At 47.3% G+C, this 26135-nt stretch overlaps 1 protein-coding gene across 2 annotated transcripts in view; it reads left to right on the top strand.

Annotated features, from left to right (window-relative positions):
* The window catches only part of ano3 (anoctamin 3), a 183386-nt gene that overhangs the window by 2095 nt on the left and 155156 nt on the right, over positions 1-26135 (top strand). The gene's annotated exons all lie outside the window — the stretch shown is intronic.

Genomic DNA, 26135 nt, shown 5'->3' with positions numbered 1-26135 from the left:
GGTGCTGTCCAAGCGTGGTGTTTGCACCTTCTCCCCGTGACATGCCTGCGTTTCCTCCCACGTTCCAAAGATGCGCTGGTCTGTAGACAAATTGCCCCTGGTGTGTAGGGAGTGGATGAGAAAGCGGGATAGCATAGGGATAGTGTGAACGGGTGGTCCGTATGAACTCGGTGGGCCGAAGGGCCTGTTTTCATGCTGTATCTTTCAATCAGTTCAATTTCCGCAGCTGATGTTGATTGCAGAATTACAAATCTTTGTTCCTTTTCAAAAGTTCCAGGGGCAGAATTAGGCCATTCGGCCCATCGAGTCTACTCCGCCATTCAGTCACGGCTGATCTATCTTTCCCTCCCAATCCCATTCTCCTGCCTTCTCCCCACAACCCCGGTCACCCTTACTTTTTAATCAAAAACCTCCCCCTTAAAAATACCCATTGACTTGGCCGTCTGTGGCAATGAATTCCACAGATTCACCACCCTCTGACTAAAGAAATTCCTCCTCACCTCCTTTCTAAAGGTACGCCCTTTTATTCAGAGGCTGTGCCCTCTGTTCCGAGCCTCTCCCACTTTTTAAAAAGAAAAGTAAACATTTTCAGAACCTTTGGTGATTGTTAGCAAATGGTAAAATGATCCATCCACAAGTAAGAAACACTATAAGCTGCTGATGATGAGAGATATATTGGCTCTTTACCTAACTGAGAAATGGACTGCCTCCTCTGAAAATTGGCCTACTTTATATCATTATCATTTTAATGCAGCAGCTTAATTTAAAAGTTCTGAATTGCCGACATTATTCATATCTTTAAATATAACAGTAACGTCTTCTGTTACAGTACATGCTATGTATAGATGCTAGATATAATGCATAGGATGTGCAGGAAGGAACTGCAGATGCTGGTTTACACCGAAGATAGAAACAAAATGCTGGAGTAACACAGCAGGCCGGGCAGCATCTCCGGAGAACTTAGATAGTTGACGGTTTTGGGTCAGGACCCTTCCTCAGACTGAAGAGTCTGAAGAAAAGTCCCGACCCAAAACGTCACCTATCCATGTTCTCCGGAGATGCTGCCCGACCTGCTGAGTTACTCCAGTACTCTGTGAAACATCGCCTATCCATGTTCTCCAGAGATGCTGCCCGTCCCACTGTGTTACTCCAGCACGCTGTGAAACATCGCCTATCCATGTTCTCCAGAGATGCTGCCCGACCCGCTGAGTTACTCCAGCACTCTGTGAAACATCATCTACCCATGTTCTCCAGAGATGCTGCCCGTCCCACTGTGTTACTCCAGCACGCTGTGAAACGTCACCTATCCATGTTCTCCAGAGATGCTGCCTGACCCGCTGGGTTACTCCAGCACTTTGTGACTTTTTTGTAAACCGGCATCTGCAGTTCCTTGGACCTCCTCTGGCAGCTGGTTCCATAAACCCACCACTCTGGCAACTAATCGTGAAACCACAGACGCCCAATCTGTCTTAACGCTCACAAGTTCAGACATAATTGGGAGAGTGTTTCAAGTAAGATACCGTTTGCAATTGTATTCCAAACTTTGGTAATACTAGTCACAGAACAAACCTGGCAATTATAGTCGCATTTTATAGTGTTAGAATAGAAATCCAAATAAGATTATCAACACTATGATCAACACAATTAATTTAGAATTTGCCTGTCAATAATCTGCCGCACACATTATATGTTTCATCTTTGTCATAGAGTGATACAGCGTGGAAACAGGCCCTTCGGCCCAACTTGCCCACACCGGCCAACATGTCTCAGCTACACTAGTTCCACCTGCCTGTGTTTGCCCTATATCCCTCCAAACCTGTCCTATCCATGTACCTGTCTAAATGTTTCTTAAACGTTGAGATAGTACCTGCCTCAACTACCTCCTCTGGCAGCAGCTCGTTCCATACACCCACCACCCTTTGCATGAAAAAGTTACCCCTTAGGTTTCGATTAAATTTTTTCCCCCTCACCTTAAACCCATGTCCTCTGGTTCTCGATTCCCTTACTCTGGGCAAGAGACGCTGTGCGTCTACCCAATCTTTTCCTCCCGTGATTTTCTACACTTCTATAACATCAAATCAAATCTATACGATTTTAATGAATTTAATCTTGTAAATTATCACCCTGCGGTCGAGGTTTGTCGACACCTGTGATACCAGTAAACGTTATGGTTCTATATTAAACACGTGGGAACTAGCTGCTTCATTACATTCTGATCGGAGGAACTCATATCTTTGGGCTTTGTACTCCATGTTACCAGGGCTTTTAGTCTCAAGACTTTCATTCTCGCAAAGGATTAGTAAATTTCATACTTTGCTTTCCATACAGACTAAGGAGTTTGCCATTGTTAGTTTAGAGATACAGCATGGAAACAGGCCCTTCGGCCCACCGAGTCCATGCCAACCGTCGATCGCCCGCTCACACTAGTTCTATGTTATCCCACTTTCGCATCCACTCCCTGCACACGAGGGGGGTAATTTACAGGGGGCCAATTAATCTACTGACCTGCGTGTCTTTGGGATGTGGGAGGGGTGATGAGTATGGGTGTCAGGGCTTGTGGGGAGAATGGGGCTTGAGAGGGAAAGATAGATCAGCCACGATCGAATGGTGGAGTAGACCTGATGGGCCGAATGGCCTAATTCTGCTCTGATAACGTAGGGACATGAAAACAGAGCACCAAGAGAAAACCCACGTGGTCATAGAAACATAGAAAATAGGTGCAGGAGTAGGCCATTCGGCCCTTCACCGCCATTCAATATGATCATGGCTGATCATCCAAAATGGGTAACCCATTCCTGCTTTCTCCCCATATCCCTTGATTCCTTTAGCCCTAAGAGCTAAATCTAACTCTCTCTTGAAAACATCCAGTGAATCGGCCTCCACTGCCTTCTGTGGCAGAGAATTCCACAGATTCACAACTCTCTGGGTGAAAAGGTTTTTCCTCATCTCAGCCCTAAATGGCCGACCGAACCTTATTCGTGGACTGCGACCCCTGGTTCTGGACTCCCCCACGCGGTCACTGGGAGAACGTGCAAACTCCACACAGACAGCACCCGAGGCCAGGATCGAACCCAGGACTCTGGCGTTGTTAGGCAGCAGCTCTACCCGCTGCACCACTGTGCTGCCCCGACTTAAATCGCCACTAATGGGGAAATTGCCTCACAGTTTAAAAAATATAGGCGGTCTCAACTTATTGAAGAAATTATGTCGGTCCCAGTGCGACATTACTTTCAGGATTAGTTGCAATTTGGAAATGATATTGTGTTATAAACCATTGCCGACACTATTAAATCCTGATTAGTTGAAGCTTGGGTTGGAATGAGTTATTTTAGATCCGTTTAACGTGTCTAAGGTTTTTTAAAAAAAAGAAATATATAAAAAAATATACATGTCAGTGGGTTAAAAAGAATTATACATTTTACCAAACTCGTGGCTTAGTAGAACATAGAACAGTACAGCACAGGAACAGGCCCTTCGGCCCACATACTTTGTGCCGAACATGAAGCCAAGTTAAATTAATTTTGTCTGCCTGCACGCGATCCATATCCCTCTGAAGAAGGGTCTCGACCCGAAATGTCACCCATTCCTTCTCTCCCGAGATGCTGCCTGACCTGCTGAGTTACTCCAGCATTTTGTGAATAAATCCATATCCCTCTGTTCCCTGCACTTCCATGTGCCTATACAAAAGCCTCATAAACTCCACTGTTGTATCAGACCCTGACACAGGAACAGAGTTATGCCATTCAACCCATCAAGTCCACTCCGCCATTCAATCATGGCTGATCTATTTCTCCCTCTCAACCCCATTCTCTTGCCTTTAGTTCAGTTTAGTTTAGAGATACAGCGCAGAAACAGGCCCTTCGGCCCACCGGGTCTACGCTGACCAGCGATCCCCGCACATTAACACTATCCCACTCACACTAGGGACAGTTTTTTACATTTGCCCAGCCAATTTACCTACATACCTGTACTTCTTTGGAGTGTGGAGGGAAACCGAAGTTCTCGGAGAAAACCCACGCAGGTCACGGGGAGAACGTACAAACTCTGTACAGACAGCTCCCGTAGTCGGGATCGAACCCGGGTCTCCGGCGCTGCATCCGCTGTAAGGCAGCAGCTCTACCGCTGAGCCACTGTGCCGCCCTAAACATGCCTTCTCCCCGTAACCCCCGATACCCAGACGAATCAAGAATCTGTCAATTTCCGATCTATTGACTTGGCCACCACTGCCGTCTGTGACAATGAAATCCACAGATTCACCACCCTCCAACTAAAGAAATTCCTCCTCACCTCTATTCAAAAGTACGCCCTTTTATTCTGAGGCTGTGTCCTCTGGTCCTAGACTCTCCCACTAGTGGAAACATCCTCTCCACATCCACTCTATCCAGGCCTTTCACTACGTGGTAAGTTTCAATGAGGTCCCTCCTCATCCTTCTAAATTTGCCTCCACCACCTTTATTTGGTTTATTTACTGAATAAATAATTTAAATCAATAAATACATGAGTATCAATAAATACATTTTGGCCGGCGGTAGAGTTGCTGCCTCACAGCGCCGGAGACCCGGGTTCGATCCTGACCACGGGTGCTGTCTGTACGGAGATTGTACATTCTCCCCGTGACCTGCGTGGGTTTTCTCCGAGATCTTCGGTTTCCTCCCCGCACTCCAAAGGTTTGTAGGTTAATTGGCTTCTGTAAATTGTAAGTTGTCCCTGGCGTGTAGAGTAGTGTTGGTGTACCGGGTGATCGCTGGTCGGTGCGGAATCGGTGGGCCGAAGGGCCTGTTTCCACGCTGCATCTCTAAAGTAAGGTAAGGTAAGGTAAAGTGATCAACATTTGGTTATAAAAGTCTTTCTTGACGGGACTCTGTGGCTCAATATCCAGGGTCTGGGCAGTTCCTTCCCACACATTTCATCTGCTCCGCTGCAAAATCTCCTCCAGGTATGCTGACTTTGAAGAGGTTCTCCTCCTCTCTCTGATGTGAGTTCGGCATCACCCGCTCTCACTACTCCCCCTCTGTGATTCCACTGCGGGCTCCTCCTTTCCTTGACCATCGTTGCTTTTGGCATATATTTCTTTCATTGGTCCTCTGTACCATCTGTATCTCTAGTTTCACTTTCCCCTGACTCTCAGACTGCAGAAGGGTCTCGACCCGAAACGTCACCTATTTGGTGGTGCAGCGGTAGAGTTGCTGCCTTGCAGCGCCAGAGACCCGGGTTCGATCCCGACTACGGGTGCTGCCTGTATGGAGTTTGTACGTGACCTACGTGGGTTTTCTCCAAGATCCTCGGTTTCCTCCCACACTCCAGGTTTGTAGGCTAATTGGCTTGGTATAAATGTAAACTGTCCCTAGTGTGTACAGGATAGTGTTAATGTGCGGGGATCGCTGGGCGGCACGGACTCGGTGGGCCAAAGGACCTGTTTCCACGCTGTATCTCCAAACTAAATTAAACTCTACTAAACTTTCTCCAGAGATGCTGCCTGACCCGCTGAGTTACTCCAGTGTTTTGTGTCTATCAATGACTTTTATTACTGCCAGGCACTGCAAATGTTATTGGTGGCATCATTTATTAAGTCTGTGATCTGCTGATCTCATTGTGTAAGAAAATAACTGCAGATGCTGGTACAAATCGAAGGTATTTATACACAAAATGCTGGAGTAACTCAGCAGGTCAGGCAGCATCTCAGGAGAGAAGGAATGGGTGACCCTTGAAGGGTCTCGACCCGAAACGTCACCCATTCCTTCTCTCCTGAGATGCTGCCTGACCTGCTGAGTTACTCCAGCATTTTGTGAATAAATGCTGATCTCATTGGATCACCTTATTTTGGCTTGTGTTCAATTAGAAACAAGGAAAAGCCTACTCGACAGATTTTAAATAACATCAATTCTAAGGATCAAAATCACAGATCATAAAACAGTGCAGAAAAGCAACAGGCCTCTCTGTGCCAAACATGATGCCAAATTAAACTAATCCCTACTGCACGCATGTGATCCATTCCCCACCATTCCCAAGGTGCCGATCAGATACTGCCACTGTTGCATCAGCCTCCACCACCACCACCCGTGCAAGTGTGTTCCACCCATCTATCACTGTCTGTGTAAAAACAACTTGCCCTGCACATCTGCATTAAACTTTCCCCATCACGCCTTCAAGCAAAGCCATTTAGTATTTGACATTTCCACCCTGGGGGACAATAGTATCATAAATACTATGTGCCACTGCAATTATACAAGATACCTTCTGCAGTTGTACAGGGCCCTAGTGAGACCGCACCTGGAGTACTGTGTGCAGTTTTGGTCTCCAAATTTGAGGAAGGATATTCTTGCTATTGAGGGCGTGCAGCGTAGGTTTACTAGGTTAATTCCCGGAATGGCGGGACTATCATATGTTGAAAGACTGGAGCGACTAGGCTTGTATACACTGGAATTTAGAAGGATGAGAGGAGATCTTATCGAAACGTATAAGATTATTAAGGGGTTGGACACGTTAGAGGCAGGAAACATGTTCCCAATGTTGGGGGAGTCCAGAACAAGGGGCCACAGTTTAAGAATAAGGGGTAGGCCATTTAGAACTGAGATGAGGAAAAACCTTTTCAGTCAGAAAGTTGTGAATCTGTGGAATTCTCTGCCTCAGAAGGCAGTGGAGGCCAATTCTCTGAATGCATTCAAGAGAGAGCCGGATAGAGCTCTTAAAGATAGCGGAGTCAGGGGGTATGGGGAGAAGGCAGGAACGGGGTACTGATTGAGAATGATCAGCCATGATCACATTGAATGGCGGTGCTAGCTCGTAGGGCAGAAAGGCCTCCTCCTGCACCTATTGTCTATTGTCTATACTATCATTATTATACGATACTATTTTACACGCAGCTTTGGTCACCTTACCTGAGAAAAGATATACTTTACATTTGTTGCGTAGGGCGGCACGGTGGCGCAGGGGTAGAGTTGCTGCCTCACAGCGCCAGACACCGGGATTCGATCCCGACTACGGGCGCTGCCTGGACAGAGTTTGTACGTTCTCCCCGTGACCGCGTGGGTTTTCTCCAGGATCTCCAGTTTCCTCCCACATTCCAAAGACGTACAGGTTTGTAGTTTAATTGGCTCGGTGCAAGTGTAAAATTGTCCCCGGTGTGTGTAGGATAGTGTTGGTGTGCGGGGATCGCTGGTCGGCGCGGACTCAAAGGGCTGAAGGGCCTGTTTCTACGCTGTATCTCTAAACTAAACTAAGCTGCAGATACTTGCAGAAGTCATGCAATTAATGAATACTATTCTAACCTTGTCGGTCCTGTATAAGTGGTGACTCTTTGTATACGTGTATTGTATGGTAAACAAAGAATTTCATTGTACCAAGTGCACGTGAGAATAAAGTATCAATCAATCAATCAATCAATCAATCAATCAATCAATCAATAAATCAAAGTTCAGCAGACGGATTCTTGGGACGGCCAGGAATACTGTTTATGAGGAGATATTAATTTAACTACGTTTGTATTCACTGGAGCAAAACACAAAGTTCTGGAGGAACTCAGCAGGTCAGGCAGCATCTGTGGAGGGAATGAACAGATGACGTTTCGGGTCAGGGCCCTTTCTCCAGACTGATGCATCAATATTCCAGCATCGAAGAGAGACACAAAATGCTGGAGTAACTCAGCGGGACAGGCAGCATCCCTGGAGAGAAGGAATGGGTGACGATTCGGGTCGAGACCCTTCTTCAGACTGATGTCGGGGGAGGGGGCCTTAAACCAGCAATGGACAGAGAGTGTTTGGTTTCCTTCAGACATGCAGTGGAGTCTGTGTGAAGGGCTGGCTTGTGATGGGCGGAACCCGTCAAGGGTTAATTGGCAGATGAGTCAGGTGGGGGAAGGGAAGGGTGAAGGAAGGATCATAGGGTCATAAGTGATAGGAGCAGAATTAGGCCATTCGGCCCATCAAGTCTACTCCGCCATTTTATCATGGCTGATCTATCTTTCCCTCCTAACCCCATTCTCCTGCCTTCTCCCCATTAACCCCTGACACCCGTACTAATCAAGAACCTATCTCTATCTGCCTTAAGGGATGGAGGTGGTCAGTGGAGCCAAAATAGTGCAGGTGATGGAACATAATACGAAAGGAAGGTTGGGGAGTGAAATATAGAACCAGAGAGAAGGATAGTGGGTCTCAGCCCGAAACCTTGTCTATCCATTTCCCTCCACAGATACTGCCCGACCTTCTGAGTCCCACCACCAGTTTTTTTGCTCAAGATTCCAGTATCTGCAGCCTCCTGCATCTGGTCTATTTTAGACTTTAGAGACACAGTGTGGGAGCGCCCCCTTCAGTTCATCGAATCCACGCCAACCAGTGATCGTCCCGTACACTGGCTCTATCCTACACACACATACTAGGGACCAGTTAACATTTTTACCGAAGCCAATCGACTGAAAAACCTCCATATCTTTGGAGTGTGGGAGGAAACCGGAGATCCTGGAGAAACCCCACGCAGGTCATGGGGAGAACGTACAAACTCCGTACGGACAGCACCCGTAGTCAGGATCGAACCCGGGTCTCTGGCGCTGTGAGGCTACTCCACCACTGCGCCACCGCGCTGCCTGCGCGTTATTCCAGCACTTTGCAATTTGTTATTATACTTCTGCTGATCATCACAAATGATCAGATTACCAGCATTTTAATAACCTTGGAATTCAATTGCATTAGGATCATCTAATCGTAAATTGCCTCCGTGGCGAGGTTATCATTTCAGGCACGCATTAAAGTGCACAGTGTGTTCTCACATTTTGGCAGTGTTGTCACTTGGAATCAATCTTCAAACCATTTATTTACGAAATTCAGGCAATATGTGCAAGGCCAGTATTTCTTAAACATCTTCGATTTCCTTCAGTTACAGTCTACTTTAATGTCACGTGTACCGAGGTACAGTATAAAGCTTTTTTTGTTGCGTGCTAACCAGTCAGCGGAAAGACAACACGTGATAACAATCGAGCCATTTGCAGTGCGTAGATGCCGGATTAGGGAATAACGTTTAGTGCAAGGTAAAGCCAGTAAAGTCCGATCGAGGATAGTCCGAGGGTCACCAATGAGGCTTGTACTCGCTGGAATTTAGAAGATTGAGGGGGGATCTTATAGAAATTTACATAATTCTTAAGGGGTTGGACAGGCTAGATGCAGAAAGATTGTTCCCGATGTTGGGGAAGTCCAGAACAAGGGGTCACAGTTTAAGGATAAGGGGGAAGTCTTTTAGGACCGAGATGAAAAAGTTTTTTTTCACACAGAGAGTGGTGAATCTGTGGAATTCTCTGCCACAGAAGGTAGTTGAGGCCAGTTCATTGGCTATATTTAAGAGGGAGTTCGATGTGGCCCTTGTGGCTAAAGGGATCAGGGGGTATGGAGAGAAGGCAGGTACGGGATACTGAGTTGGATGATCAGCCGTGATCATATTGAATGGCGGTGCGTACAGGCTCGAAAGGCCGAATGGCCTACTCCTGCACCTATTTTCTATGTCTATGTTTCTATGAGGTGGATAGTAGTTCAGGACTGCTCTCTGGTTGTGGTAGTAGCAATGGGGGACCCGAGGTGGGGAAGGGGAGGGGGGGGGGGGGAGATCAAAAGAGGACCTGGCCTGGGATACTTTGTAACTTTGTCAGCGCCCTTTATGTGGTGACTCTTTGCATACCTTGGGTACGCAAGCAAAGAATTTCACCGTGACTTGTCACATGTGACAAAGTATCCATTCATTCATTCATTCATTCATTCATTCATTCATTCATCCATTCATCCATTCATCCATTCATTCATTCATTCATCCATTCATCCATTCATTCATTCATTCATTCATTCATTCATTCATTCATTCATTCATTCATCCATTCATTCATTCATTCATTCATTCATCCATTCATCCATTCATTCATTCATTCATTCATTCATTCATTCATTCATTCATCCATTCATTCATTCATTCATTCATTCATTCATTCATTCATTCATTCATTCATTCATTCATCCATTCATTCATTCATTCATTCATTCATCCATTCATTCATTCATTCATTCATTCATTCATTCATTCATTCATTCATTCATTCATTCAAAGCCGGCAAAGTCCGATCAAGGATAGTCCGAGGGTCACGGATGAGGTAGATAGCAGTTCAGGACTGCTCTCTGGTTGTGGGTGTTGCTGGTGATGCTTTCTCACAGCATGGATGTCGTTCCGGTGAAGGGGCTTCCACAAGGGCGATCAGGAAGGGAGTTCTCAATGTCAGACCCAGTCATTAGTAATGAACCACAATTTACTTCAAAGTCTGTTCTGGGTGCGACAAATTAGTTTAGTTTAGTTTAGTTTAGAGATACAGCACGGAAACAGCGTGGTCCCTTCGGCCCACCGAGTCCGTGCCGACCAGTGGGATTCTCTGCCACAGAAGGCAGTGGAGGCCGATTCACTGGATGTGTTCAAGAGAGAGTTAGATTTAGCTCTTAGTGCTAACGGAATCAAGGGATATGGGGGAAAAAAGCAGGAATGGGGCACTAATTTTGGATGATCAGCCATGATCATATTGAATGGAGGTGCTGGCTCGTAGGGCCGAATGGCCTACTCCTGTACCTATTTTCTATGTTTCTATCCCGTACGCTAACACTATCCTGCACACACGAGGGACAATTTGCTATGTTACCAAAGCCAATTAACCTACAAACCTGTACGTCTTTGGAATGTGGGAGGAAACCAGAGAACCCGGAGAAAACCCACGCGGTCACAAGGAGAATGTCATCAGTCTGAAAAAGGGTGTTGACCCGAAACGTCACCCACTCCATCTCTCCAGAGATGCTGCCCGTCCCGCTGAGTTACTCCAGCATTTTGTGTCTACCCAGGAGAATGTGCAAACTCCACACAGACAGCACCCATAGTCACGGCTCGGTATATAGCCCCTAGTGTGTAGGATGCACAGGTTGGATAATATAGAACTGGTCTGGGGGTGATTGTTGGTCAGCATAGACTCAGTGAGCTGAAGAGCCTGTTCCACACCTTATCTGTAAACTGAACTAAATATTAGGGGCAATGTATATTTACCAAGGCCAATTAACCGACAAACTCACGATTCTTTGAGATGTGGGAGGAAGCCGGAGAAAACGGTCACAGTGAGAACGTGCAAACTCCACACAGACAGCACCCGAGGTTAGGATCGAACCTGGGTCTCTGGCACTGTGAAGCAGCAGCTCTACTAGCTGCGCCACCGCGCAAAAGTTTTTTTAAACTGCAGCATGTGGTATCTTAGATGTAGTATGCTTGCCTTGTGTTGTGAGTTTAAATGGTACCTCTGTGGTGTTTTAGCAGCAATAGTGTTAAGGTTTGAGGTCGGCAAGTTTAGTCTAGTTTAGTTTGGAGATACAGTTCGGAAACAGGCCCTTCGTCCCACCGGGTCCGTGCCGACCAGCGATCACCCCTTACACTAGCACTGTTCCACAGACTCGGGACAATTTACAATTTTGCCAAAGCCAATTAACCTACAAACCTGCACGTCTTTGGAGTGTGGGAGGAAAGCGAAGATCTCGGAGAAAACCCATGCAGGTCACGGGGTGAATGTACAATCTCCGTACAGACGGCGTCCGTGGTCGGGATCGAACCCGGGTCTCCGGCGCTGCATGCGCTGTAAGGCAGCAACTCTAAACGCTGCGCCCTCAGGATTGTGTGATTTGCTGATCTTGCAAATGTAGTGGGATTGCAGCAGGTTGCAGGAGAAGCTAGCAAGGTTATGCACGGGGGGGGGGGGGGGGGGGGGGTGGGGGAGAGCAAGGGTAAATTACTGTTGGATGGGCAGAATTCTTAAATCGCCCTTCCTTCACTATTTTCGTGATGTCAGCCCCATTTATATTTTGGACTCTGCTCTGAAGAATCGAACATCGGAACTGGTGTGATGTGCAAAGCTTCACTCTGTTGTCATGTGGCCAAATTAAATTAATGTAAATGACTGCACCAGAATCAATAGGCTGAATACATTATTCCTTTCAGAGCGTGACATCACCTCATCTTGTAGACGGACACAAAGTGCTGGGGTAACTCAGCGGGACAGGCAGCATCTCTGGAGAGAAGGTTTGGGTGACGTTTCGGGTCGGCACCCAATAGACAATAGACAATAGGTGCAGGAGGAGGCCATTCGGCTCTTCGAGCCAGCACCACCGTTCAATGTGATCATGGCTGATCATTCTCAATCAGCACCCCATTCCTGCCTTCTCCCCATAACCCCCTGACTCCGCTATCCTTAAGAGCTCTATCTAGCTCTCTCTCTTGAATGCATTCAGAGAATTGGCCTCCACTGCCTTCTGAGGCAGAGAATTCCACAGATTCACAACTCTCTGACTGAAAAAGTTTTTCCTCATCTCAGTTCTAACACCCTTCTTTAGACTTAATCTGAAAGCCATGCCTCGCAACCCACACTGAGTCCTGCCCTCCGTAGAAACGGTCCCGGCTAATGTCAGTCTCCACCTCAGCCACCTGGTGGCGCAGCGGTAGAGTGGCTGCCTCACAGCACCAGAGACCCGGGTCCGATCCCGACCGCGTGGCGTTTGTCTGTGTGGCGTTTGTACGTTCTCCCCCGAGACCGCGTGGGTTTTCTCCGGGTGCTTCGGATTCCTCCCACACTTCAAAGATGTGCGGGTCTGTGAGTTAGTTGGCCTCTGTCAATCGTCCCAAGTGTGTAGGACAGAACAATTGTGCAGGGATGGCAGGTCGGCGCGGGCTCGGAAGACCGACGGGCCTGTTTCCATGCTGTATCTCCAACCTAAACAAAAACTAAACTAAACTAAACTAAGCTAAACTATCCAGGCAGTGCCAATAAAAGTAGAAACCAAGAAATGCAGATTCTGGTTTATACCGAAGATAGACACAAAGTGATGGAGTAACTTAGTGGGTTGGGCAACATCTCAGTCTGAACAAGGGTCCCACCCCAAAACGTCACCTATCCATGTTCTCCAGAGATGCTGCCTGACCCACTGAGTTACTCCAGCACTCTGTGAAACGTCACCTATCCATGTTCTCCAGAGATGCTGCCTGACCCGCTGAGTTACTCCAGCACTCTGTGAAACGTCACCTATCCATGTTCTCCAGAGATGCTGCCTGACACGCTAAGTTACTCCAGCACTCTGTGAAACGTCACCTATCTATATCAGAGATGCTGCCTGATCCGCTGAGTTACTCCAGCACTCTGTGAAACGTCACCTATCCATATCAAAGATGCTGCCTGACCCGCTGAGTTACTCCAGCATTCTGTGTCCATCTTGACTGCGAATTAAAGGCCTTTCTTTGATGGTGGCCATTTATTTGTGGATGTGCAGGAAGGAACTGCAGATGCTGGTTTACACCGAAGATAGACACAAAACGTTGGAGTAAACCTGGAGTGACTGGGACAGGTGGCATCAAAGACATTTAGGCTTGTTTTACTGAGCTTGAAGCATTTAAACGGAGTCTGCTTACACTTTACTAGAGGTCATTTAGCATCCGTTGTGTGACGTAGCAGAGGAGTTTAGAATAATGAGGTGGGACCTAATTGTACATAGAATAGTGGAAGGCCAAGTCAATGGATATATTTAAGGCAGAAATAGATAGATTCTCGATTAGTACAGGTGTCAGGCGTTACGGGGAGAAGGCAGGAGAATGGGGTAACCTACAAACCTGTACGTCTTTGGACTGTGGGAGGACAATAGACAATAGGTGCAGGAGTAGGCCATTCGGCCCTTCAATGTGATCATGGCTGAACATTCTCAATCAGTACCCCGTTCCTGCTTTCTCCCCATACCCCCTGACTCCGCTATCCTTAAGAGCTCTATCTAGCTCTCTCTTGAATGCCCGGAACATCCCGGAGAAAACCTACGCAGGTCACGGGGAGAGCGTGCAAGCTCCGTACTGACAGCACCCGCGGTCGGGATCGAACCCGGGTCTCTGGCGCTGTAAGCGCTGTAAGGCAGCAACTCAACCGCTGCGCCACCGTGCCGTACAAAAGTAGTTCAGTACAGGTGTCAGGGGTTACGGGGAGAAGGGAGGAGAATGGGGTTAGGAGGGAGAGATAGATCAGCCACGATTGAATGGCAGAATAGACTTGATGGGCCTAATTCTACTCCTGTCACTTACGAACATGACCTATTGCTTCCTATGGTCCAGCAAGTAATACCACTCCCATCAATTCTAGTGGCTTGAACAATGTTAGTTTATCTGCTTTTCTGAATTTGTCCATCCAAGTATAGATTTACTGTGAAAACACGATGAAAATTGATCCCCAAAAGAAATAACGATCAGAATTCTCTGCTTGTCGGGCTGCTGGGTCATTAAATTCTCGAAAGCGTTGCCATTTGGAGTTTTTATTGTCACTTTACTGCAGTGCGAGAAAATCCGTGTCCTTTTGTAATTACATTATGCAGATTTTTGCTTTGAAAAGGCCCACAGATTCCAGTTATTTATCGTGGACAGTTTTAATATTTTATTAATGAGAGGAACAGATCGGGTAGATGCACAGAGTCTCGTGCCCAGAGTAGAGGAATCGAGGACCAGAGGACATGTGTTCAAGGTGAAGGAGGAAAAGATTTCATAGGAATCCGAGGGGTAACTTTTTCACACAAAGGGTGGTGGGTGTGTGGAACGAGCTGCCAGAGGAGGTAGTTGAGGCTGGGACTATCCCAACATTTAAGAAACAATTAGACAGGTACATGGATAGGACAGGTTTGGAGGGATATAGGCCAAATGCAGGCAGGTGGGACTAGTGTAGCTGGGACATGTTGGCCAGTGTGGGAAAGTTGGACCAAAGGGCCTGTTTCCACGATGTATCACTCTATGACTCCAATGACATGCAGGTTTGTAGGTTAATTGGCTTCTGTAAAAATTGTCAATTGTCCATAGTGTGTGTTATTGTCTGGGGTGATCGCTGGTCGGCGCGGACTCGATGGGCCTAAGGGCCTGTTTCCGTAGTGGAACATGTTGTGGGCAAGTTGGGCCGAAGGGCCTGTATCACTCTATGACTCTATCACTCTGAGACAATAAACAATAGGCTCTCTACCATTTTCCTTGAACTTTGTCCCCTTTGATGTATCGTTTTCACACCTTACCCTTCCATATCTCTGTGTCTCACTCTCCCCTGACTCTCAGTCTGAGGAAGGGTCTTGACCCAACACGTCACCCATTCCTTCTCTCCAGAGTTGCTGCCTGTCCCGCTGAGTTACTCCAGCATTTTGTGACTCTCCACTATTTTTCAGTCCCAGCCCACATTTAGACATACCTTTGATCCATTCATCCCTCTTCAATCTTCTTTCTCTCTTTCTCATGTTCCGATGGAGAATGTCGCAATGAAACACTAACCATGTCTCCCCTTTCACGGAGGCTGCCTGACCAGGGTGTTTCCAGCATTCACAGCTTTGCAGGTTTACACCATCTTCATCTTCATTAACTCTGGAAATTATTACGCCATTTTGTAGTTTCTCTGAAGTCTTTTGTGTATGGGCAGGAGAGATGGGATGCTGAAATGGCCACTTTAGATTTTAGAGATACCATAAGGTCATGAGTGATAGGACCAGAATTAGGCCATTCGGCCCATCAAGTCTACTCCACCATTCAATCATGGCTGATCTATATCTCCCTCCTAACCCCATTCTCCTGCCTTCTCCTGACACCCGTCCAGGTACATTGCGGAAACCGGCATTTCGGCCCCCCGAGTCCGCGCCGACCTGCGATCACCCCGTACACTAGCGCTATCCTACACATTAAGGGGCAATTTACAATATTACTGAGGCCAATTAACCTACAAACCTGTACGGCTTTGGAGTGTGGGAGGAAACCGGAGCACCCGGAGTAAACCCACGCAGTCACGGGGAGAACGTACAATCTCCATACAGACAGCGCCCGTAGTCAGGATTGAACCCTTACACTGTGAGGCAGCAACTCTACCGTTGCGCTACCGTGCCGCACCAATATCGTAGTCTTTCAGCAACTCGGTATCGTTTTTGGATCTGGCTAATTAACCCCCCCACCCCCCCTCCCCCCCAACTCATCTCTATCCACCTATCACTCTCCAGGCTTTTTCCCATCCACCCCTCTTCCAGATTTCTCATTCGTACCACAATCAGTCTGAAGAAGGGTCCCGACCCGAATTGTCACCTATCCATGTTCTCCAGAGATGCTGCCTGACCCGCTGAGTTACTCCAGCACTTTGTGAAACGTCACCTATCCATGTTCGCCAGTGATGCTGCCTGACCCGCTGAGTTACTCCAGCACTTTGTGAAACGTCACCTATCCATGTTCTCCAGAGATGCTGCCTGACACGCTAAGTTACTCCAGCACTCCGTGCCTTTATTTGTCAAGCCACTTTTCCAGATTTTATTGAGAAGTTTAAGCAATATAAAACATTTGTTGCGTGGCAGTGATGCGAATTAGAGTTTGTGTCCTAATAGAATTAACAAGGCGTTTAGAAGCACCACTCTCATTAACTTCTACATTAGTTTAGTTTAGAGATACAGTGGGGAAACAGGCCCTTCGGCCCACCGAGTCCTCGCCGACCAGCGATCCCTGCACACTGACACTACCCTACACACACTAGGGACAATTTACACTTACACAAAGCCAATTTACCTACAAACCTGCACGTCTCTGGAGTGTGGGAGGAAACCGAAGATCTCGGAGAAAACCCAAGCAGGTCACGGGGAGAACGTACAAACTCCGCACAGACAGCACCCGTAATCGGGATCGAACCCGGGTCTCTGGCGCTGTGAGGCAGCAACTCTACCGCTGCGCCACCGTGCCGCCCACCTTTCCTGCCTTGCAGTTCACTTTTTTATCTGCAATGCAACACTTTACAAGTCAACACCTGTCTGGCCAACAGCACAAGACCATTGGCTCCACAAATAAAATCTTCAAAGTTAACAACCTCCAAAGTAAATCAGTGTTGTTTTCATTACTCAACCATTAGGTGAAGACGTGCAGAGTTTTCAATTAGAAAACAAACAAATTGCTGGCATCTTGAATGAGATGCATCTGTCAATTATATCCCAAGGAACAGCCTGGTTTGGGAACAGCTCCATCCAAAACGGCAAGAGATTGCAGAGAGTTGTGGACGCAGCACAGACCATCACACAAACCAACCTCCCTTCCATTGACTCCATCTACACCTCACGCTGCCTCGGCAAGGCCAGCAGCATAATCAAGGACCAGTCTCACTCCCTCTTCTCCCCTCTCCCATCAGGCAAGGGGTACAGAAGTGTGAAAACGCACACCTCCAGATTCAGGGGCAGTTTCTTCCCAGCAGTTATCAGGCAACTGAACCGTCCTCTCACCAATCCGAGAGTGGTCCTGGCCTCCCATCCACCTCATTGGAGACCCTCTGAATATCTTTAATCCAACTTTACCGGACTTTATCTTTCACTAAACATTACATCCTTTGTCCTGTAACTTTTCACGGTTGACAGCTTGATTGTAATTTTAGTTTAGTTTAGAGATACAGCGTGGAGCCGGGTCCTTCAGCATCAGGTCCAGGGATAATTTACAATTTTACCGAAGCCAATTAACCTACAAACCGGTATGTGTTCAGAATGTGGGAGGAGACCGGAGCACCTGGAGAAAACCCACGCAGGTCACGGGGAGAACGTACAAACTCCGCACAGACAGCACCCGTAGTCAGGATCAAACCCGGGCCTCTGGCGCTGTGAGGCAGCAACTCTACCGCTGTGCCACCGCGCGGCCCTTATTTTGCAGGTGTTCCACAAAGATACAATCAAACGGCCTCCATTATTGTTTCCATAGCAGCAGCTTTAAATGGGTTGAGTGTGGATATAAACCGTGTGCAGCTGGAAGTTATATTACACCAAAGAGCATTACATGAGCAAAGTAGATTTTAATGAAGCTAATATTTTTTTTTAAATGACAGCATAGCTGTCAAAGAAAAACATGCCACAATGTTATCACAAATACACACTGTTTTTGTAAAGCTTCCAATTCCCACTATTCACCAATGTTTATCCTGCCTCGAGTAATATGATTCTCTTTTTCAATCGGGATTGCGTTTCATTTTCCCATCTGTTATGTTACTTGTGTTGTACCAATTCCTGTTTTGAAAATTTACAAATATCTTCTAACTCGGTGGCGCGGTAGAGTTGCTGCCTCACAGCGCCAGAGACCCGGGTTCGAACCTGCTGTCTGTACGGAGTTTGCACGTTCTCCCCGTGACCGCGTGGGTTTTCTCCAGGTGCTCCATTTTCCTCCCACACTCCAAAGACGTGCAGGTTTGCAGATGCAAAAAGCTGGAGTAACTCAGTTGGACAGGCAGCATCTCTGGAGAGAAGGAATGGGTGACGTTTCGGGTCGAGACCCTTCTTCAGACTGGTTAGGGATAAGGGAAACGAGAGGTATAGACGATGATGTAGAGAGATAAAAGATACAGGCCATTGTTAGCTGTTTGTGGGGTGAAAACGAGAAGCTAGTGTGACTTGGGTGGGGGAGGGATAGAGAGAGAGGGAATGCCTGAAGTGAGAGAAATCAATAGCTGTAAGCTGCCCAAGCAAAATATGAGGTGCTGTTCCTCCAATTTGCGTTTAGCCTCACTCTGACAATGGAGGAGGCCTAGGACAGAAAGGTCTGTGTGGGTAAGAAGGAACTGCAGATGCCGGTTTAAACCGAAGATAGACACAAAAAGCTGGAGTAACTCAGCGGGACAGGCAGCATCTCTGGAGAGAAGGAATGGGTGACGTTTCGGGTCGAGACCCTTCTTCATGGGAAGGAGAATTAAAGTGTTTAGCAACCAGGAGGTCTGGTAGGTTCTTGAGCATCAGCAGTTCCTTCCTACATATTTTTTTTGTAACCAAGTGATTGCAATTAGGCTGTATTTGATTGATCAGTTTAGTTTAGAGATACAGTGCGGAAACAGTCCCTTCGGCCCACCGGGTCCGCGCCGACCAGCGATCCCCGCACACTAACACTATCCTGCACACACTAGGGACAATCTTTACATTTACCAAGCCAATTAACCTACAAACCTGTACTCCTTTGGAGTGTGGGAGGAAGCCGAAGATCTCGGGGAAAACACACGCAGGTCACGGGGAGAACGTACAAACTCCGTACAGACAGCGCCCGTAGTCAGGATCGAACCCGGGTCTCTGGCGCTGCATTCGCTGTAAGGCAGCAACTCTACCGCTGCACCACTGTGACCACGAACATCTTTGGGGGAAACACTCCAGCAATTATATCCCACTGTGCACAATTTGATGAGATTGTATTGCAGACAGCAAGATCGACCCGCACTCACTAATCTCTTTGCTGCTGATGGTGCAGCTACAAGGAAGTGATTTCACTGACTGCAGCCAACTGCAGCGTGCCCAGGGAAACTAATGTAACCATCTCCACCGTGCTGCAGGCAAGACTCAGTTCAGGAAGTCTAAAGGAAAATTTACAAATATCTTCTAACTCGGTGGCGCGGTAGAGTTGCTGCCTTACAGCGCCAGAGACCCGGGTTCGAACCTGACTATGGGTGCTGTCTGTACGGAGTTTGCACGTTCTCCCCGTGACCGCGTGGGTTTTCTCCAGGTGCTCCGGTTTCCTCCCACACTCCAAAGACGTGCATGTTTGCCGATTGAAAAAACTGCAGTAACTCAGTTGGACAGGCAGCATCTCTGGAGAGAAGGAATGGTTGACGTTCTGGGTCGAGACCCTTCTTCAGACTGGTTAGGGATAAGGGAAACGAGAGATATAGACGATGATGTAGAGAGATAAAGGAAACAGGCCATTGTTAGCTGTTTGTGGAGTGAAAACGGGAAGCTAGTGCGGCTTGGGTGGGGGAGGGATGGAAAGAGATGGAATGCCTGAAGTGAGAGAAATCAATAGCTGTAAGCTATAATTGGAAGTAAATCCGTGAGATTTAGGGTCTTACAGCACGGGAAAAGTCCCTATGGCCCAGGATAGACACAAAATGCTGGAGTAACTCAGCGGGACAGGCAGCATCTCGGGAGAGAAGAAATGGGTGACGTTTCGGGTCTGAGGAAGGGTCTCGACCCGAAACGTCACCCATTCCTTCTCTCCAGAGCGGCTGCCTGTCCCGCTGAGTTTCTCCAGCTTTTTGAATCTTTCTTAGGAGGAATGGGTAACATTTTGCGTCGAGATCCTTCAAGTCAAGTCAAGTCAAGTCAAGTCAAGTCAAATTTATTTGTCACATACACATACTCGATGTGCAGTGAAATGAAAGTGGCAATGCCTGCGGGTTGTGCACAAAAAGAATTACAGTTACAGCATATAAATAAAGTTAATAAGTTACTAAACATAGCACAAAAAGTGTCGACAAAAATTTAGTCTCTGGGGTTATAAAAGTTGACAGTCCTGATGGCCTGTGGGAAGAAGCTCCGTCTCATCCTCTCCGTTTTCACAGCGTGACAGCGGAGACGTTTGCCTGATCGTAGCATCTGGAACAGTCCGTTACTGGGGTGGCAGGGGTCCCTCATGATCTTGCTTGCTCTGGATCTGCACCTCCTGATGTATAGGTCCTGCAGGGGGACGAGTGTAGTTCCCATGGTGCGTTCTGCCGAACGCACTACTCTCTGCAGGGCCATCCTGTCCTGGGCAGAGCTGTTCCCAAACCAGACTGTAATGTTGCCGGACAGGATGCTCTCTACAGCCCCAGAGTAGAAGCAATGAAGGATCCTCAGCGACACTCTGAATTTCCTCAGTTGTTTAAGGTGGTAAAGGCGCTGCTTAGCCTTACCCACCAGTGCGGCAATGTGCGTTGCCCACGTCAGATCCTCTGCGATGCGGACTCCCAAGTATTTGAAACTGCTCACCCTATCCACAATAGACCCATTTATCTCGAGTGGCGTGTACGTCCTTGAATGTTTAGCCCTTCTGAAGTCCACAATCAGCTCCTTTGTTTTAGTGACATTCAAGAGGAGGCTATTGTCCTGACACCAGAGTGCCAGATCAGCCACCTCCTCCCGGTAGGCCTTCTCATCGTTGTTGGAGATCCGGCCCACCACCACAGTGTCATCAGCAAACTTGATGATGGAGTTTGAGTTTGAGATTCACACTGAGAATCAGGGGAGGGGGAGACACAGAGATATGGAAGGGTAAGGTGTGAAAATGAGACATCAAAGGGAATGGGGTTCAAGGAAAATGTGGAATTGATCATTGTGAGCTTGTGGAAGGTTACAATTAAACTGCTGACCAAGATGCCCCAATCGAAGCCAGTCCCATTTAGGGAATAGATAAGTTGAATGCACATAGAGTCTTTCAGGGTGAATCATAAACCAGAGGACATAGGTCTAATGTGAAAGGAAAAAGATTTAATACACTTTAGAGACACAGCATGGAAACAGGCCCTTCGGCCCAACGAGTCCTTGCCGACCAGCGATCACCCTGCACACCGGCACTATCCTGCACACGCGGTACAATTTACAGAAGCCAACTAAAACCAGAGGAGATAGCTTTAAGGTGAGAGGGGAAAGATTTAACACAACCTGAGTGGCAACGTTTTCACTCAGTGGGTGGTGGGTGTGTGGAATGAATTACCAGAGGAGGTAGGTGAGGCAGATACTATAATAACATTTAAAAGACACTTGGACAGGCACACGGATTGGACAGGTTTAGAGGGATATGGGCCAAACACAGGCAAATGGGACTCGTGTAGATGGGGCCTCTTGGTTGGCATGGACAAGTTGGGCTATGGAGCCTGATAATGTGTAGGAAAGAACTGCAGATGCTGGTTTAAATCGAAGGTAGACACAAAATGCTGGAGTAACTCAGCGGGACAGGCAGCATCTCTGGAGGGAAGGAATGGGTGACATTTCGGGTCGAGACCCTTCTTCAGACTGATGCCAGGGGAGGGGGCGGGACAGAGACAGAGTGGAGTCGGAGACAGTAAGCCTGGTGGGAGAACTAGGAAGGGGGAGGGGATGGAGATAGAAAGCAAGAGCCTGATAATATGCTGTTTGACTCAAAATAATTCAATAGAGCAATTCTCTGCTGCAGAAGGTAGTGGAGGCCGATTCACTAGAAGTTTTCAAGAGAGAGAGTTAGATTTAGCTATTGGAACTAACGGAATCAAGGGATATGGGGAGAAAGCAGGAACGGGGTACTGATTCTGGATGATCAGCCATGATTATGTTAAATGGCTGTGCTGGCTCGAAGGGCTGAATGGCCTCCTCCTGCACCTATTTTCGATGTCTCTATGTTGATACATTTATTGTACCTGTGCAGATCTTAAGAAGGAGAGTAGGATACTTGGTTTTGGTTTTTTTATTGCCATTTGTAATTAGATACAGTGTGCAGCTTAGTCTAGTTTATTATTACACGCCCCGACCTGAAATGTCACCTATCCCTGTTCTCCGGAGATGCTGCCCTGATAACTGGGTCATCCGAGAACAACTGAGTTACTCCAGCACGTTGTGCCTTTTTGTTAAGCTTAACCGCCTCTATTTATAGCTGTTCATGATGTAGAAACTAGTGTGGCTGCCCTATTTTGATTACAGTATGGTCGACCTGACATTTGTCAACGTTAGAGTCCATTTTCCCACATTTCAGTGCATCAGCTAGTTTAGTTCAGTGGTTTCGACCTGAAACGTCGCCCATCCCAGGGCGGCACGGTGGCGCAGCGGTAGAGTTGCCGCCTTACAGCGAATGCAGCGCCGGAGACTCAGGTTCGATCCTGACTACGGGCGCCGTCTGTACGGAGTTTGTACGTTCTCCCCGTGACTTGCGTGGGTTTTCTCCGAGATCTTCGGTTTCCTCCCACACTCCAAAGACGTACAGGTATGTAGGTTAATTGGCTGGGCAAATGTAAAACAAAATTGTCCCTAGGGTGTAGGATAGTGTTAATGTGCGGGGATCGCTGGGCGGCGCGGACCCAGTGGGCCGAAGGGCCTGTTTCCGCGTTGTATCACTAAATCTAAAATTTTAAAAATCCTTTTTGTCCAGGGATGCTGACTGACGTGCTGAATTGTTCCAGCACTTTATGTCTATCTCTGGAGAAGGTGGGTAGCTGACGTTTTTTGGGTAAAACACACTTCTTCGATTAGATTTGTTAAACATAGACATAGAAAACATAGAAAATAGGTGCAGGAGGAGGCCATTCGGCCCTTTGAGCCAGCGCCGCCATTCAATGTGATCATGGCTGGTCGTCCCCAATCAATAACCCGTGCCTGCCTTCTCCCCATATCCCTTGATTCCACTAGCCCCTAGAGCTCTATCTAACTCTCTCTCAATTCCATCCAGTGATTTGGCCTCCACTGCCCTCTGTGGCAGAGAATTCCACAAATTCACAACTCTCTGGGTGAAAAAGTATTTTCTCACCTCAGTTTTAAATGGCCTCCCCTTTATTCTAAGACTGTGGCCCATGGTTCTGGACTCGCCCAACATTGGGAACATGTTTCCTGCATCTAGCTTGTCCAGTCCTTTTATAATTTTATATGTTTCTATAAGATCTCCTCTCATCCTTCTAAATTCCAGTGTATACAAGCCTAGTCGCTCCAGTCTTTCAACATATGATAGTCCCGCCATTCCGGGAATTAACCTAGTGAACCTACGCTGCACGCCCTCAATAGCAAGAATATCCTTCCTCATATTTGGAGACCAAATCTGCACACAGTACTCCAGGTGCGGTCTCACTAGGGCCCTGTACAACTGCAGAAGGACCTCTTTGCTCCTATACTCAACCTATACTATCCTTGCATCTGGTAAATTTATATACATCTGCCATGTCTCCCCTCAGTCTCTGACGTTCCAGGGGAAACCTGTTTGTACGAGTTTTTCCTGTGATCATTGGTAGGTTGTCTGAGCTGAGTAGTTCCATAAGACCCTTACTTAATTTACTTAATAGACTCCAGACTTTAAGAGAAACAGTGCGGAATCAAGCCCTTCGGCCCATCCGGCAGTCGTTCCGCACTGACCAGTGATCACCCCGTACACTAGCACTATCCGACACACTCAAGGGGCGATTTACAATCTTACTGAAGCCAATTAACCTACAAACCCGCACGTCTTCGGGATGAGGGAGGAAACCGGAGGAAACCCACGCAGTCACAGGGAGAAGGTGCAAAACACACACACACACATACACACATACACACATACACACATACACACATACACACACACACACAGAAACATAGAAACATAGAAACATAGAAAATAGGTGCAGGAGTAGGCCATTCGGCCCTTCGAGCCTGCACCGCCATTCAATATGATCATGGCTGATCATCCAGCTCAGTAGCCTGTACCTGCCTTCTCTCCATACCCCCTGATCCCTTTAGCAAAAAGGGCCACATCTAACTCCCTCTTAAATATAGCCAATGAACTGGCCTCAACTACCTTCTGTGGCAGAGAATTCCACAGACTCACCACTCTCTGTGTGAAGAAATGTTTTCTCATCTCGGTCCTAAAAGACTTCCCCCTTATCCTTAAGCTGTGACCCCTGGTTCTGGACTCCCCCAACATCGGGAACAATCTTCCCGCATCTAGCCTCTCCAACCCCTTAAGAATTTAATATGTTTCTATAAGATCCCCCCTCAGTCTTCTAAATTCCAGCGAGTACAAGCCCAGTCTATCCAGTCTTTCCTCATATGTAAGTCCCGCCATCCCAGGGATCAATCTGGTGAACCTTCTCTGTACTCCCTTTAAGGCAAGAACGTCTTTCCTCAGGTTAGGAGACCAAAACTGCACACAGTACTCCAGGTGCGGTCTCACCAAGGCCCTGTACAACTGCAGCAGAACCTCCCTGCTCCTAAACTCAAATCCTCTTGCTATGAATGCCAACATACCATTCGCTTTCTTCACTGCTCACTACCATTCGCTTTCTTCATGCACACACACAGACACATACACACACACACACGCGCACACACACACACACGCGCACACACACACACATACACACACACATACACACACACACACACACACACACACACACACACACACACACACACACACACACACACACACACACACACACACACACACACACACACCCCAGGTGCCACCCTCAGAGGGTCATGAGTATATGTAACGAGCTGCCAGAGGAGGTAGTTGAGACAGGTGTTAAAACAACATTTAAAACATTTGGACCGATCCATGGGTAAGAAGAGTTTAGAGGGATATGGGCAGTTAACAGTAACTAGCATAGAAGGGGGCATGGAGCAGTGGGGCCGAAGGGCCTGTTTCCTTGCTCTATAATTTTCATGTGGAAATGAAAATCACATTTCCAACAAATGTGATTGAAATTCTTGCTGTAGATGAATGCTGAATATTAACTGTGTAGGAAGGAACTGCAGATGCTGGTTTGCTCAGAAGATACATAGATGCTGGAGTAACTCAGCGGGACAGGCAGCATCTCTGGAGAGAAGGAATGGGTGACGTTTTGGGTCGAGACCCTTCCTCGGACCGAGGGTCAGGGAAGAGGGAGACACAGAGATAAGGAAGGGTGAGGTGTAAAAACAAGACATCAAAAGAGATGCAGCTCAAGGGAAATGATAGAATAGATCAATGTTAGCTGGGAGAAGGTGGCAAAGAAGCAAACTGGGATAAAATGTAATCAGGGACAGTCAGGCTGGTCAGAGAACTGGGAAGGGGGAGGGGATGGAGAGAGTGTGAAAGCAAGGGTTCCTTGAAGTTACAGAAGTCAATATTCATACCGCTGGGGTGTAAGCTGCCCAAGCAAAATATGAGGTTATTCTTAATATGAATTTATTGTTAATGCAAATTGTGTGAACTGGGTGTCGAGAGAGCAAGAAAAATCATCGTAAACATCATGTTATGGTAACAAATGGCACAGCCTGGTCCAGACATGTGCGTAGAATTAATCAATGGTGGTCTGGGTGAGTTTTGTCACTGCAGTACCTTATTCATCCAACCAATGCCGACTGCAGATAGATGTCTCCCACCCACACAATTCAGCAGCATCAGAAGAGTTGGCTAAAAGTGAACTAAACAGCGGTTAAAACTGCACATCGTGTATGTGTATGTGACAAATAAACTTGACTTGACTATCTCTACTTTCCAAATATCAATCAATAGGTAACGTTTCTGTTTCTGACCCTTCTTCAGACTTCAGAAGGGTCTTGACCCATTCCTTCTCTCCAGAGATGCTGCCTGTCCCGCTGAGTTACTCCAGCATTTTACGTCTATCTTCGATTTGAACCAGCATCTGC

Source organism: Rhinoraja longicauda, chromosome 18 (genome assembly GCF_053455715.1).
Source record: "Rhinoraja longicauda isolate Sanriku21f chromosome 18, sRhiLon1.1, whole genome shotgun sequence".
Classification (NCBI taxonomy): domain Eukaryota; kingdom Metazoa; phylum Chordata; class Chondrichthyes; order Rajiformes; family Arhynchobatidae; genus Rhinoraja; species Rhinoraja longicauda.
Note: the sequence above shows the minus strand (reverse complement) of the source record. Positions and strands in the feature narration are given on the sequence as shown.